The sequence below is a fragment of the Mastigoproctus giganteus genome, chromosome 10 (genome assembly GCF_048544385.1).
Source record: "Mastigoproctus giganteus isolate SK-2022 chromosome 10, ASM4854438v1, whole genome shotgun sequence".
NCBI classification, from domain to species: Eukaryota; Metazoa; Arthropoda; class Arachnida; order Uropygi; family Thelyphonidae; genus Mastigoproctus; species Mastigoproctus giganteus.
Genome location: NC_143584.1, coordinates 97,773,386 through 97,790,784, shown reverse-complemented (window position 1 = coordinate 97,790,784; position 17,399 = coordinate 97,773,386). Strand labels below are relative to the sequence as shown.

Below are 17,399 nucleotides of genomic sequence, written 5' to 3'. Positions count from 1 at the left end.
CTATGATTCAGAATTGATTTCCATGGCTATGTGAGTGTAGAGTGCAACGTGTCCATGGGTACGCACATATCTCTGAAAACTGTACATTATTTTTAATAAGTGGTGGGGATGCCTCAAACTCATCTTGAAGAACCCAGACAAACCACCTGAAGAGCCAAAATCTTAGACCAATTTCTCTCTTACTAGTCCTCGGAAAACTTCTGGAAAGGCTTCTATTCAAAAGGTTGCCAAAATGCTACTCTAAAGAAAACCTTGTTTCTTTACTTCAGTATGGTTTCAAAGCTGATTGCAGCACTGAAGATGCTCTTCATAAAATAATATCTACTGCTTCAAGCAATCAAGCCAAGTATGCGCTAGCCATCACCAATCTAATAGTTGAATGGCCTGCCTCGTACCCTCACATGCCTCACTGTACGCACAACTCTGTGTCCGTTAAAATATTTTTATCTCTAAAGTTTCCATTCTGTTAAAATTTGTTGACAAAGAGGCACCTTCTGTCTTGAAAGCTCCAAACTATATAATTAAAGTTATATTTTACTGGATATATATGTTATTATTATTTCTCTCATAGTTTACTTTGCTGGGGTATTTGATCGGCTGTGGGAGCCAAGAATTCTCAAACGATTCCGTCAAGCCAAAGCACAACTCAACCTTTATAGCTGTGTCAAGGAGTACCTGAGACACCGCACCGTCCATTTTAGTACCAGGTACAAATCTGTCACTAGCCAGGTCTCCCCAGGGCTCGGTCCTGGGACCTTTCTTTTGGACCATCATCCTGGACGAGTTCCTTGGGATGAACTTGGAGCTAACTCAGCCCCTTGCGTTTGCTGACGATTTCGTTTTGGTGGTGCATGGTGATTTAAGAGCTGATCTAGAAGAGCGTGCAAATTGCGCACTAACTAAACTCCAGGATTGGGTGGCCATTCACCGACTAAAGATCTCAGGAGAGAAAACATAATCTATATTTCTCAAGGAACACTTCAACTACGAAAACCACCGGTTATCAAAATTGACACCACCTCCATAAGATTATACCCAGAAATCAAGTATTTAGGGATCGTCTTAGATATGAAGCCTAATTTCCATCCTTACTTGAAATATATGTCAGAGAAAATAAAAAATATATATATATATTCGGTCATGATCATCCGTATAAGCCATGCAGACTGGGGCCTTAAGCGCCGGGCTCTGGCCCTCATTTATAATGCCAAATTTGTCCCAACAGTTTACTGTGGAGCCTTAGTATGGTGTACTAGGGCCCCCCTCGACTGAAATTGCCGTAAACTGGACTCCATACAGTTAGCATCCCAGCTCTACAGGTACTAACTGGAGGTACACCCCTACACCTAGAGGTAGTAAGAAGTGGATTGTATCAACGGTTGAAGAAGAGTATTCCTACCGAAACAGCAGGCGTCACTCTTAACCTTGATAACAACCCCAAACAGGAAAGGAAGAGAATCTCTGAAATTATGTACAGGACCTGACAAGAGACATGGGACACCGCCAATAAAGGATTAATAACCAAAAAGTTCATTCCCTCTGTGCACGGCCCCGGGTGCCAAGCGATTGTGACTGAGCGATTTATCTGTACTTCCAGTGCGATTTCTAGAAAGCGATTTACAGTTATTTTTTGTCCTTATCGTTAAAAAATCCATTTATTTTATAAAAGCTCTCGTAACAAAAGTTCCTGTACAGAGCAAGGAAGGAAAGCCACCTTTCTTTATTTTCTCATAGTATATTACTAACCCCTACTACCCTTCGCTTGGTCACACCAGGCACTGCTCCTGCCTCCCCGTGGCGGGGCCGGAAATCTTGGCAGAAAAGTCCCTCTGCCAAGGGCTAAAAGGAGCAAAGATGGACCATACCAATACTGACTCTTGTGGGATCAATGCCCCATCACATTCTAGAGAGCAGGAAGATTACAACCCTTCCTTTGCTAAGAGACAAAAGAAGGATACAGACCAGAATATCTGGCCTCATTTCCTCATAATACATTCTTTGACTGACCAGCCAGTCAGCAAGCTTTCTCCTTTTCTGATTCAGAAAAGTTTAGAGAACATCGCTGGCTCACCAAAAATGGTTCGCAGACTAAAATCAGGTGACCTGCTTGTTGAAACAACTCAATCCAAGCATTCTGACAAGCTACTTAAATTGAAAACACTTGGAGGAACTCCCATAGAAGTATCACCTCATGCCACCTTAAACTACTCAAAAGGAGTTATAACAGAATGGGATCTTTTATATGTATCCGAGGAAGAAATCAAACAAGAGCTTTCAGAACAAAATGTTATTCAGGTAAAAAGAATACTAATTAAAAAGGATGGTTCACTACTTCCAACCAGAAACAATATACTAACTTTCAACTTGCCAGATCCACCAACATCTGTAAAAGCCGGATACTTGAACTGTCATGTCCGACCATATATACCGAACCCAATCAGATGTTATAAATGTCAAAAATTTGGGCATTCACAGACAGTATGTCGAGGGATTGCTGTATGTGCTTCATGTGGATCTAAAGACCATACCCATACCGAATGTTCTGCACAAATCCTACAGTGTCCAAACTGTAGAGGCAACCATTCCGCTTACTCCAAAGACTGTGAAACATGGAAAAAAGAAAAAATGATTCAGAAGTATAAAACCGAGCACAAAGTTTCCTACCCTGAGGCAAAGAAACAAATATCACCAATTACAATAACACGCTCATATGCAGCAACTGTCCAACAGCATAAACAAATAACTGCTGTCACCACCACTACCACTTCAGTTCAAACCAACGTTACAATTCCCCCAAACATCTCTATTTCTGATTGGGCTCGCTCAATCCTAGCTTCATCAGCAAAATCATCTTCAATCTCAACTTCTAATCAAGCCATAAATACACCTGTTACAATTCCTCCAACAATGCCTTCGACGTCACGGCCAACTATAAATACTAAAAACATAGATATAGATGACAAACTCCCTGTCCATGATCATATGGATACATGTGAAAAAGAAGTCCCAGAAGAACCAATCTTAGAGATACATGCTGAGGAAGAGATGGAAGTTCGCCCAATCTTTCCCAGAAAAGAGAAAAAGCCTGAGCGATCCAAGCAAACCCCTACTCGTAAAAAGTCAGAAACAAATACAACTACAAAGCCAATATAATGCGCACAATAATACAGTGGAATTGTCGAGGTTTCCGCAGCAACATTGATGACATTCGCAACCTAATCGATAAATATCACCCTGTAGGTATATGTCTTCAAGAAACTAACCTAACTCCACAAGTAAACACAGCAGTGAACCGTTACGGTACCTATAGACAAGACCGATGCCTTTCCTGTGGAGCTCATGGTGGAGTGGCAATTCTAATTGACTCCAAAATTCCATGTAAACGCCTCCAACTACAAACATCTTTGGAAGCAGTTGCAGTACGAGTCTCAATCCAGTTTACTTTCTCACTGGTCTCACTCTACCTCCCCCCAAATCAAGAGTATGCATATTCAGACCTAGAAGCATTAGTAACCCAGCTACCACCCCCGGTCTGTATCATGGGAGATTTAAATAGTCACCATCCCATGTGGGGATCCTGTCATCAAGACAAACGTCGTAAATTGATTGAGAAATTACTGGAAGAGCAAAATCTCTCTCTCCTTAATACTGGTACTGAGACATACATCCATTTGCCCACTGGAACAGCCTCCGCAATTGACGTATCCATATGTTCACCTGTCCTATACCCATTGATTGAATGGTCAATATTGAAGAATCCACTGAATAGCGACCATTTTCCTGTGGTCTGCAAAATACTAACAAATGATGTTGCACATCACGATGGCCAAAAAAGATGGAGATTCCATAAAGCTAACTGGACTAAATATAAAACAATTGCAGCAATAGATGAACAAATAATCACCACTCAGCCCATAGACAATGCTACAGCTCATGTCACAAACCAAATTTTAATAGCAGCTGAAGCTACAGTTCCTCGGTCATCTGGAAAACATCATAAACATGACACAGCATGGTGGAATGAAGAATGCAGGATAGCCAAAAGAGAGAAGAATAAGGCTTGGAATCTCTTCCGAAAGTATCCCATTTCCATCAACCTCATAAACTTTAAAAAAGCTAGAGCCAGAGCAAGATATATCCAGCGTAAAAGTAGAAAGGATTCATGGATACGATTCGCCTCCACAATTAATAAAAATACAGATACCCGTGTCATATGGAACAAAATCAGAAGACTTAATGGGAAATTTCTTTCAGTTCCAACTCCACTAATAATCTGGAATGGACAGGAAATAACTAACTCCAAGGAAATCGCAAACTTACTTGCAACTACTTTTGCAAATATATCAGCAGTATCGGCATATACCCCATCCTTTCAGAAAACGAAAACTGTAGCTGAAAAATACAGACTAAACTTTAATACCAGCCAACAACTACCATATAACCAACCTTTCAACATAGAAGAATTGCAAAAAGCTCTGGCTAAGTCTAGGAAGAGTGCAGCAGGTCCTGATGGAGTTCACTATGAAATGATCCAACAACTTAATCAAAAATCTCTAAAGGCTTTGCTTATTCTATACAACAGAATTTACATGGAAAACTACTATCCAAATTCCTGGCTTCACTCCCTTGTAATTGCCTTTCCTAAACCTGGCAAAGATCATACGATTCCCACAAGTTATCGTCCAATAGCACTAACAAGTTGCCTTGGGAAAATCCTCGAGAAAATGGTGAACAACAGATTAACCTGGTTTTTAGAAACATATAATGTACTTAACATAAATCAATACGGATTTCGTAAAAATAGATCATCTCTAGATCCCATGATAAAAGCAGAAGCAAATATCCGAAATGCTTTTCTAAGGAATGAGCATCTAATAATGATCAGTCTCGACATAGAAAAGGCCTTTGATACTACCTGGCGATACGGCATTCTTAAAGATCTCCACAGCATTGGTTTGCGAGGCAACTTACCACTCTTAGTAAAAAATTTCCTGAAAGTCAGAACCTTCCAAGTAAAATATCAAAACAATCTGTCACAAATATATACTCAGGAAGAAGGAGTTCCTCAGGGCTCAGTACTGAGTGCAACCTTGTTTTCAATCAAAATAAATTCTATTACAAAAGACTTGCCAAAAACAGTGGAAACATTCCTATATGCAGATGATATTACTATTTCGTGCCATTCACAAAACATGAACATGATTGAAAGGCAGTTACAAAGCGCAGTGAAAAAAATAGAATTATGGACTAAAAACAATGGCTATAGAATATCACAACAAAAAACAGTGGCCATACATTTCTGTAGAAAGCGAAAAATGCACCCAGATCCAGAAATAAGACTAGAAAACCAGCTGATACCTCTAGCAAATAGTATACGTTTCCTTGGCCTCATTCTAGATAAAAAACTTAACTTTTTGGATCACATCAAATGCCTCCGAACAACCTGTCAAAAAAAACTAAATATTCTCAAAGTTCTTTCTGCAATGAAGTGGGGAGCTGATCGGTTCACACTACTTCACCTATACCATGCTATAATCAGATCAAGACTAGACTATGGAGCCCCTGTGTATAGTTCGTGTAGACCAAGTGTCATCAAATGGCTCGATACCATACATCATAGTGCCTTACGAATCTCCTTAGGAGCATACAGAACTTCACCAGTCCAAAGTTTATATGCAGAGACCCACGAGCCCTCACTATATCTCCGGAGGCAAATGCTGCTATTAAACTATGCAATTAAAATCCGAAGTCTTCCTCATCATCCTACTTGGCAGTATCTTTTTAACCCACAGTGGGAAATTCTCTACAACAATAAACCTACAGTAAATAAACCAGCTGGAATACGACTAAAAGAAATAGTTTCAAAATGGGGCCTAAGCTTTGACAACATACATGAGGATAACAGCATAAGTATTCCACCATGGTACACTTACACGCCTAACTGTGACACTTATTTTCAACAATGGGGAAAAAGCACTCTGGCAAATGTCAACATAAAACAGATGCATGCAGCCCACTCATCACAGTTCTCTGAATACCTTCATATATATACAGATGGCTCTAAAACAGACACCAAAGTTGGTGCTGCAGTGGTATTTCCACACACTGTTATCTCACAGCAACTCCCAAACCAATGCAGCAGCTATTCTGCCGAGCTATTCGCCATACAAATGGCCTTAAAATACATAGCATCTTCCCCGCATCTGAAACATCTCATATACACAGATTCATTGAGTGCAATACACGCTCTGCAACAAAGGCAGACTCCATCGCATCCCATTCTTCATCAGATACAAATTCATCTTGTGAAACTCAAAAGTAAAATGAGGCAAGTAAAATTCTGTTGGATACCAGGACATACAGGCATTGAAGGTAATGAAAGAGCCGATAGAGCAGCAAAGAATCCTACAAACACAAACCTAAGGCTTTACAAAGTTCCACATTTCGATTACAGGCCTATTATAAAACAAATTCTCCATACACAGTGGTCACAAATGTGGCAAAATGAATCAAACAATAAACTGTTTCAAATAAAACATGAACTTCAGCCATGGAAATCGAGTCTTCGTAAAAATCGGCACGAAGAAGTCATTTTAACCAGACTGCGCATTGGACATACTCATCTCACGCACTTTCACTTACTCACCAAAGCAAACCCCCCAGAATGTTTTCACTGTTCTTGTCAACTCACTGTAAAACATTTCCTTATAGAATGTCCACAATACCACATGGCGCGACAGTCAGCCTTCCATCTCCCTATAAATTTCCAAGATTCTCTGACCTTATCACAAATCCTAGGCGATAACTCTAACATTGAAAATATATTCACTTATTTAAAATTAATAGGATATTTTGACCAGATATAAATCACATTTAAGAAATATAAACTTCCTTGTCACATAAACATTAATAGATAGGCGCAATATGGCCAAAGTTGCTTTTGCGCCAAAAAAACCCAACAACAACCAACCAACCTCTGTGCACTTCATCAGTCCAAAGCCTCCTTCCTGGTACTCACCAGGCCTCCATACTACATTTCTATTGACAGGCCACGGGCCCTTTAAAGGGAAGCTGACATTCCTAGGCATGGAAGATGATCCACTGTGTCACTGCAGGGCTGAACAAACGTGGGGTCACGTAAAGTACGACTGCCATGAATATGACTCCTTCCGGTTAAGGTTTGCCACTAAAGTCCAAGATAATCCCCGGCATTGTGAGCACCTGATTATAATGGACGAGCAGCGCTACGCCGCCTTTACTGAGTTTGCGCAGTCTTTACTGCTAGACGGGTTAGGCACTCAAACGCCACCCATTTAAGATCAAAATAAGAAACTTCCTGGATATGACACACTTCTCAGGAAAAAAAAAAAAAAAAAAAAAAAAACCTTCTTCCTTGGTTCGTCCCAGGAGTGACAACCACCAGCACAGCTCAGTTGCTGCCATTAGGCTTCCTAGCCTTGCTCCCTTGCGTGGTCCTTTGCCTCCACTCCCCTGGCGGAAGGGGGAGGTGATCCCTGGTCTCCTCCTTCCCTCGCCGTCCCTCTTTTCCCTCTGGTGGGGCATGAGCCTGCTCCACTGACTTGGGGGTAATCTTCTCTATGGACCCCGTAGCTCTGTCTTTCTACCCAGCCTTTAGTCTCCCCCTCTCTCTCCAACTTACAACTACTCGCATCCGAATCATCTCAAAATTGTCTGAGCCCTACTCCCAAAAACTTAACATCAAATCGTATAACTAGTACTCCTTTTGGCTGACCCCTATCTATAGCTTTTTTTTTTTTTTAGGTATCAGGAAATTAGGTGGTAGGACCTGCCAGAGTAAATAACTGTAATACTGGTGTACCTGGTCTGCCTCCACGGGGCGGACTGGGCCAACGTTGGGTCCCAGCGGCTAAATGGCCAGAGGAACAACGGTAGACAACACTACACATGCAAAATCCATTCACCTTTAAACCTCTGGCATTGACAGTGTTGTTTCACACCCACAATGTATACTACTCGGAGATGGAGGAAATCCCTAGTGCCGTTTGATACTAAACACACTCCACCCGTTTCAATAAAGGATGCGTTAGTTAATGTACGCCAGGGGTCTGCAACCTTTTTTGAGTGAAGAGCCATTTTTACTCTAATTAAAAAAGAAAAGAATGCGAAGAGCCGCACCTCAGCTAAAGCTAGGGGGGGGGGAAGTTTTTTAAGAAATGGAATAGAGTGGGAAGGGGTTTTGTTAAAAATATATATTTTGAAATATTATTTATCAATACTGAAAAAACGTAACAAACTTCCAATTAGGTACGAATTAATGACTTTTACTGCTGAACTTCTTGAGAGTCTCTCAACATTTGGCGAGTATGCTGTAATTTTCATCTTTAAACATGCTGAGAGACTCGCGTTGTTCAGACGGTTTCTTGATTTATTTTTAATATAGTTCATGTTCGAAAATATTTTCCCGCAGAAATACTTCGAACCAAATACTGAGAGAAATCCAAAAGCAAATATTTTCAAATTTATATACGCTTTTTAAACTCATCCATTTTGCCTCTCCAAATCCTCAATTTCAGTTTTAAAGCATTTTAGTCTTGCACTCCACGTGTCCTTGATTTTTAAGTCCTCTAACCCTAAATATTATGCCACTATATGGCTTGCTGATGTGATATGTACGGAAAAAAGTAAAAAAAAAAAATAATAAAACTGCAACCGTATTAATTTTATTCTGAAATGTTGTAACAGGATCTTTGCATATATTTTTAAGTTGCTGCACATTCTATCTGGATTATATACTACATTCCCTTCCTGCTTAGTGTTTTTAATGGAAGTCATGGCCCACGAAATTAGATTTAAAGCATTTTATTATCATTAACTTCTGCGTGAGTTACACGAACTCAAATTACACGGAAACCTGCTCAAAAATGCTTTTTGAGCAGGTTTCCGTGTAATTTGAGTATTGCAACAAGGGGCAAAAATATTATCTTCAACAAAGGTCTTAGACTTTTTCTTTTAACACTTTCTTGAAGTTCCGTGAATTTCTTTAAAGAGCTAACAGTTTTAATGTTTCACGATATACTATTATTATTATTATAAGCCTGAAGCGTATACTGCACCAGCAAAAAAAATTTCCGAGTTTCCCAGAGAGAGAGAGTGAGAGAGATAAGTAGAAGGGAATCACCAAGAAGAGAAGAATGATGATATCCGTCTCAGGACCCTGGGTGTGCCAAACCCATACTCAACAGATGTGAGCCCCTGGGATAATCGATATATCATGAAAAATTAAAATCAGAAGGGAAAATATTTCCGAAATATTTGAGTAAATTGAGCAGGAAGTTCCAAATCGACAGTATAAGTAAGTGCTAAGACACGCAAAATACTCTATAGACAAATTAAAAGGGACCGTAGAGAACGTGTAAAATGCCCCAACTGGGAAAGTGTTCCACATAAATATATGTGGCGCCTCCGTAGCCAGGTGGGAAGGAGCAGCAGTGCGTACCACACGCTTCTTGATTAGACCGGGGTTCGAGCCCGTCGCCACCAAATACGGAGGATGCGGAAAGGTCAGGGAATGACCACTGCATATCCCGGAGCAATATGGCCTTAGTTGCTAATGCTCCTAAAAACCAACAACAACATAAATATATGTAATAAGAAATATAAGGGAGAAATGGAATGTTGATATAAGTCTAAAAATAAAATATCGAACAGTAGGGATATACATATATATACAGGGCTTTCTTTGTGACGGTACACAACGGTAAAAAAGGGGTACCTGTTTCTGAATCTCGACCAAAACTTTATTATGAAATTCTTTTTACTTATTTTTTTAATTGGTTCTTACCGTATTTTTATATTTTACTTATTATTTATTAAATAAGACTCACCTTTGACTTATTTTTTATATACTTGTATAATAAATTTATGCTCAATAAACTGGGTTAATAAAATTAATGGTCGAGATTCATTATCGGATTCAGCGTTCCGACTGCTAGCCATAGGGCCGTGATTGACGGGTGCTGACTCCGCCCAGTGTCACGTGATCTCCTTAAAAGACGGAAGCAGCTGACATGGCTGACACCTACTGCGTGCCAGACGTGTATAATATCCTTATATATATTTAGATATATATATATATAAGGATATAATATATGAGATATTTGAGGATTAAATAAACAGGACAGGGTTTGGTTAGTTTGCAGCTATCGGTCTGACCTCATGTAATTTCTCGCTGCCATTTTCAGGTACAATTGTTTTATCTGACAGCTTTTAATTTCACTTCACTAAATTTTACTTGAATCTTCTCTTTAAAAAACTGCGTAGGGACTACTTTGTCCGTACTATATAAGAGTTATCTTTCCGTTTAATTTAACTTTTTAAAAAAATTTTTCTCTTGCATTGCTATTGACTAGTATGGAAACGCAGTTCTTTGATGCATGGTTAGGTGTAGTCCCCTGATGGAATAATTGTTGACGTATCAATTTTCATTTTGCCGTCATCAGACCTTAATTTAATTGCATATTTGCTTTTCTTCCCCTTTCTTGAAGTTTTCTGCAAACTTTTTTCCTGCCTTTATCAAATGTAGGCTGCCACTAATTTTTTAAGGTTATTATATTTCTACATTTTCGGCTATCTTCCTTCTGGCTTTCCGGACGTTACTTTCTACCATTATTTGTATTTATTTTTTGTTGTCGTATTTCTTATAAAATCCTTATATACATATATTGTGTTTTTTATTAATTCTTATATGATTATTACTTCTTTATCACTTGCTACGTTAATGCATTTGTCCTGTGGAAATTTGACATTATACGTGCTTGAAATATTACTGATTTTTTTTTTTTTTTTTTTTTTGATTTGGTAGTTGTTGGCGCATTGGCTTCTATGGCCATATTGCACCTCCCAAAGTTTTTGCAGTACTTTGATCCAAGCCCGAGGCGGGAATCGAACCCGCGACCTTGGGTTGCCTGGCAGGTACTTTACCCACTCGGCTAGCCCGGTTGGCGATATATTACTGGTTAATTGAATAAATTGCTTCGATTTAGTAGATTCAATCTATTTTCTGTTATTTATTTAGGTATTTAAGTGTATATGGAACAGGTAAAATGGTTAGGATGTGTAGGCCAACTTCTTCCTGGGGGGTCTGTACATGCAATGGTAATAATACATTAAGATAATATTATATATATTTGTAAACAAACATCAAATCAAAATCAATTAACATTCTTTTACCTGGTCAACTATCCGCTACTTCATCGGGGGCTTTGAGCGGCTCGATAGCCAGACTAAAGGAAAGTTCATACCGACCCGTTTCTGTTATCCCTTTATCAGTTTTGCCTTTATAGTGATATTTTTGTACTTAATTCTTTAATTAATTTTAGATTATCATTAAAAAAAAAAAATCTAATTCTAGGGGTATATATGTGTGTGCGTCTGTGTACAAGATAGATTTATATGGTGTGTTTAGTTCAGAAGTTGCTAATTAACTATGTTTTGGAAAGGGGTTAATAACTGAAAAGTTATTAAGAGGAACTCTCTTAAACTTAATCATAAAGATATATATATATCTATATACATTATGCACTATGTTACTAGATTGTGAGAAATGAACGGCTTGGATACTGATTGGTGGCAAGTGAGGCTAAACCCTGGACCTCATGATCTGTACCAATCTAAGAGACTTAAGAGAAAACGTGAACTCCATATAAATGTTTGCGTGTTCTAAGAGGTATAGGAGAGAAATAGAACGTTCGTCTTAAGTCGAAAAAAAAAAAAAACTCTCATTTAAAACATTGATATTTTATTCAAATTCAATAGTGTTGAAACATTATGTAGCGACGAAAATATTTTGTATAATATATATTTTCTTAATTTAAATTGTTTTTATTTTTTTTTGACCGCGAAGGGATCGTTTTCATTGAACGGGGCCCTGGGCTGCAGCCCATAAAGACCATGCCTAAATCCGCCCCTGCTTGAACTTTGTATTAACGAATTCGACTGTGTAATGTAAATGGATTATATACAACTGTCGTGCTAAGAAACGCATCAGTCCTTCATTTAGGAATCGCGATGGTTGCTGGCAAACATGCACTACACGCGTGATTTCGAAGAAACGCTTATTGGCAAGTACACACCCAAATACATCTTCACCCTACACAAATATCCTGCAGATAAAAGACAAAGAAAGAGTTGTGAAATTCAAAATGTACAATAACAGCCCACCCACCCTCGCCACTAATTGCCACATGCAGAAAAACCCCGCCACGCCACCCTTCTCCGAATTCCGCAGAACTCAGTTGTCGTTTGTAGGCGAGCATAGCAAATGAGGCCATATTATTCCGGGGGTATGCGGTGTTCATTCTCTGACCTCTCCGTTGGTGGTCACGGGCTCGAACCCCGGTGTAATCAAGAAGCGTGTGCTACGCACTGCCGCTCCTGCCCAACTGGATACAAAGCGCCGTCCCGAATTCCTCACCTCACTTCCACCTCGGTACCATACTAGACTTAAGTGCTGTGACTCCCGTACAATGATCTGCTCCACCCGCCCCACATGATATTGCTATGACAAATCATCTGAAACGTTCTAAGATTAGAAGGTTATACCACTCATTAAACTTATAATTTTGAATGTAGGCTTACAAATACAGTGATGTGCAAATCTTAAGGACCCATGGATTACCGTGGCACCCCGGAACAGAGGCACGTGGGGAAGGCTTACCTCAGTACAGTAGCGTGCATCGGTTAGAGTACCGCATTCCAGTATCTGGAGTTTTGTACGTCCATCCAAGTTAACGCCTCCCCAGACGAGAACCGCCATATCGACCCCTTTCAGTGATGTTTTCGGGGTGATACCGTGTGCCAACCTCTCTCCAGATTAGCTGACGTCCACAATCGCTGCTGAGACTGGATATACCCTCATCAGTAACGAGTACCTTAAGTAAAGATTTTGTGGTTGTAACCTTTAGAAATAGTGTCGGTCCTTAAGTTTTGTACATCAGTGTAGTATGAAAAACTAGCAGATTTACATTATTCAACCAAATTTCATCACCTGTTTAACTCCAAAAAAAAACAAAAAAACTATTACTTTTAGGCCAACCGAAATAATTAAATTCATCTGCCGCGCTGTGTGTCTTATGTCTGTGAATTGAGTGTGTTCTTTGGTCGATTTGTCTCTCTTGCTAGATGAAAACCCCCAGTTTCTGGGGAAAAAGAACTTATTATCTACGCCTCAGACCCAGCCACGGAGTGAAAAAAAGCCCATTTTAAAGTTCCTCGCTTCACCTCTTTCACTCCGCTGGATACCGTTCGCTACAAGGTACTAATCGAGTAGCAAGGCAAGGATACGCCCGACACCCACTGTATATATACCTTAGAGCAGTGACGTACGTATTATGCCAGATATGCATTCCATTGTTAACTGAATAATTCAACCAAATCCCTTATTATTGTTCAAAGGCAACAGATTCTCATTGTAAGTCACTTCTATTGTTTACTTTACTCCAAAATTTGAGCATAGGTTAAAATATTGAGCCTATCGGAACATGAACAACCCTTGGCACTCACCACAACATATCCGTTGACATAAAACATCGGATCCTTAATAGATTGAACAGCGTTGCACAAAGGTCTTTCCCCATGTGAAGTGTCACACATTGTGAGCCAATATAATCTTTCCCTCTGGAACAGCGAATATTAAGAAACTTTCAGATTCTCGCTCAGATCATTAGTAGAAATTTCATGTAAAAATGCCCCCTCCAAACCAGAAAATGGCGTCACCTCGCACATACGTGGAGATAATGAAAGCGCACAATTACCTTTGCAGTTTCGATGAGGGATATTACTTTCCTACATTAGTCCTTATCGTACGAAAATCATGGGACTTTGGGAAAATTGTCTCAAGGTTATCCTTCTAGAAATTAGATGGGTTCTGCCCTTTCTGCTCCAACTCTATTTTGTCCATCGCAGTTTCCACGAAGTAAGTCTTGACTACCAGTTACAACCAATTTATGAAGAGGGTTTTTATCCCTTTTAAAGCTTTGCAGTACCTCCTCTTACACACACACCCTATCTGATGGAAATTTAGCAGTGACACATTTCCTGATGTAAATTAATTGAATTTATAAATAAATGATCTGATACGAGATGATGAAATTTGCTTGTCAACTTACGACTTTTGTAGATTTACATTATTCAACCAAATTTCATCACCTGTTTAAGCCATGTTTAGGAGAGAATACTTCGACTGAGGAAAGGTCCCCACAGTCCAAGTTTTTTTTTTTTTTTTTCCCACGGACTGGAGATGTGCAAATGTATCCTCAATTCGTGACACAAGTAATTACAGACCTGTTAGTTTAATTTCTGTTCCGGGTAAAATAATGTGTCAGACTAATTTGATTTGGATACTGTCGTGGTTAAAAAGGAACTGGATGCAAAAAATAATTCTGATATCATATATTTGGATTTCAGGAAAGGCTACTCTACAAATTGGAGCAGTATGGCATTGATGGCAAGTTGCTACAAGGGAGGTAATCAGTGAACGCTTCTCTTCGTGGACTAATTTTGTTAGTAGTATCTCTCAGTGTTCGGCCCACTGTTGTTTTACATATTTATCAATGATATTGATGAAGGTACATCAGGTTTAATATCCAAGTTTGCAGATGATACTAAGGTTGTTAATGATAGTGTGCTACTGCAACAGGATCTAGAAAAGTTGGGCAGATGGGCTGAGAAGTGGCAACTGAAGTTTAATATTGACAAATGCAAAGTACTGCATATGGGTAGAAGTAACCTGAGAGGAACGTACCAACTGCGTGGTAGAAAATGAAAGACCTGGGAGTAATTGTGCAGTCAGATATGAAGTTTTCTGAGCAATGCATACAGGCTGCCAGAGCAGGTCACGGGGTATTGTTAATGATATACAGAAATTTTGCTAGCAGAGAAAAGGAGGTGATTATCCCTTTGTATAAGGTAATGGTCAGGCACGCCGTGAGTACTGCGTTCAGGTCTGGAGGCCTCGTTTTTGGAAGGATGTAGATTTGCTTGAGCGATTACAAACAAGGGCTACAAGCTTAATGAGGAGAACGAAGGGTTCTTTTACCAAGAAAGGCTTAAGTTATGCAAATTTCAGCGTCAGGAGGCTAGGCACCTGCGAGATGATCTGATTCAAGCGGAACAATCTCATCAGAATTGAGCTGGCTGGGATTTAAGTCTTGCTCAGATTACGGACCTGAGGGGGCATAAATTAATTCCAACTGAGGAAAGACTGTTGTAGAATAGATGTGCCGAAATTTGCGTTTGGAATTAGTATTGGCCGCACGGTGCAAGAAAGCCTATGGCTTATGCTGCACCAGCCAAAAAAAAAAAAAAAAAAAATCCGAACAAAACAATGATAAAACCAAAAAAAAAAAAAAAATAATAATAATAATAATAATTAATAAAAAATGGAAATTAAACCTATCACCCTATACGCTTCCCTGACCCCAAGGTACTATCCAGATGACCTTTGAATTTCCCCAAAATGTCAGCCTCCACCACTCATGTAGGCAACTTATTCCAGTAATTTATAACTCGCTGGCTAAAATAAAACTTCCTGCAGTCCAATCTAAACATTACCCCCCGTAACTTGAAATTATGTCCCCTAGTTCTAGCATCATTTATAATCTTGAAAAGTTCGTCCTCATTCATTTTACTGATTCCTCTCAGAGCCTTAAACACCTTAATCAAAACTCCTCTAAGGTGTCTAGTTTTCAAACTCTGCAACCCACATATTCGAAGTCTTTCTTCATAAGGACGCGCTTTTGTCGATTTCACCAGGCGAGTCACCCATCTTTGCACCTTTTCAAGAAGTTCCAAGTTTAGCCAGCGGACAGTTGATTGCTGGAACAAACTTTCATCTGTCGTTGTGGAAGCTGATAGGTAAATTAACTTCAAGTAGTAAGTGTACAAACTTTTAGGGGGAATTGATGTGTGAAAAGTTTTTTTTTATTTAGCTAATGTACATAAGCTTGCTTTCTTGCCTCACATGCCTCTACTTACATGGCATCGTAGTACATGTACATGGTGCAGCTGCATAAATTATTATTATTTTTTTTTTTTAGAATAATAATCAGATGGGATGAGAAGTCAGGTACTATAGCCTATATTCTATTAGAATTTTCGTTTGAAGAGAGAAATTGGTTGAGATATAATTTGGAATATTGCCAGCGGAAAAACTTCCAGAGTTTTTAAGACTGCATTGTGGAGATTTCCTTGGTGTATAGCAAAAAGTTAAATTCAATGGTTGATTTGGGTTTAAAACAAATAAGACTATGGGACATCTTAAATTGCGACCATTCCATGGCTGGTTTGCTGGACAAAAAGCTTGAGTTTCCTACGAGTGAGAGAGTCGTGAAACCCTCGCCCGAAACCGATTACTTCAGCCACAATGGGAAGAAAGGCCATAAAAATTCAATTGTGTCTTGACGGATTCGAACCGAAGCCTTTTCCGCACGGTGTGGAAAAGGATTCGAACCGAAGCCTTTTCCACACGGTGTGGAAAGGCAGCAATAGTCAACGCAGTGCTACACGTGATGTTAAATCCAAGGGTAAGACGAACAAATGGAAATGGATTTTCCGCAGACAATTGGGTCTCAAATATATTAACACAGTACATCATGAAGACATATCAAATAGCAACAAATTAAAAATCAGAACTCAAAACGGGATGAAAAACCCAGGAGTTTTTTGACTGTGAAGCTGGAGAAATATGACAGGTAGGGTACTTGAGATGAATTGAAGGAGACACCAATAAAAACTAAAAACAGATTTAGAAATCAAGCTTTCCATGTGATTATCATTTTCAGTTTTATATGAAAACGATGTTTGTAAAGTGATAAAGATTCTCTGTGTGTATGTATTCTCAGGTTTAAAAGGATAAAAGTTCAGGACAGAACTTTAATCTGTCCCTCATTATGCAAGTTATATAAATATAATGAGGATATATTTCTGCTCAATTACATAATAATACAAGTATATTTATTTATTTATTTATTTTTTTTTTACCAATTGAGGTTGGCTATCTTCATGCCAGTATAAAATATTTAATAAACTAAGTTATCATCAAACGCCATTAGATAATTCGAAATAAATTCCTCTTCATTCTTATTATTTTTACCTGTCTTGTTTTTTTTTTTTTTTTTTTTTTTTTGTGTGTGTGTGTGCGCGCGCGCTCTAGCATGCCGATTCAGGAGTTTGCTGATTCCCACTTCCTCCTTGCTAAGTGGCCAGTTGACAACGCATTACCACGACTGGTTTTAAGGTTTCTGTTTCAGCACCGGTGGAGATGAACTCCTGTTCAGATGCAGCCCTAAATTAGACGAACTTTCAACTGAATGTATGTAATTAATATAACTTTGTAAAGAAATATTATCGACTTATCTAAC

At 39.0% G+C, this 17,399-nt stretch overlaps 1 protein-coding gene across 3 annotated transcripts in view; it reads right to left on the bottom strand.

Moving 5' to 3' along the window:
* LOC150079182 (uncharacterized) overlaps positions 1 to 17,399 on the bottom strand; it is a 126,336-nt gene that overhangs the window by 48,024 nt on the left and 60,913 nt on the right. The window contains exon 1 of one of the 3 annotated variants that reach the window (XM_090382608.1): positions 12,698 to 12,773. The exons of the other annotated variants lie outside the window; for them this stretch is intronic. The gene's annotated coding sequence lies outside the window, so the exon portion shown is untranslated. Of the gene's footprint in view, positions 1 to 12,697; positions 12,774 to 17,399 lie in introns of those variants that run through there. 3 annotated transcript variants of the gene reach the window in all.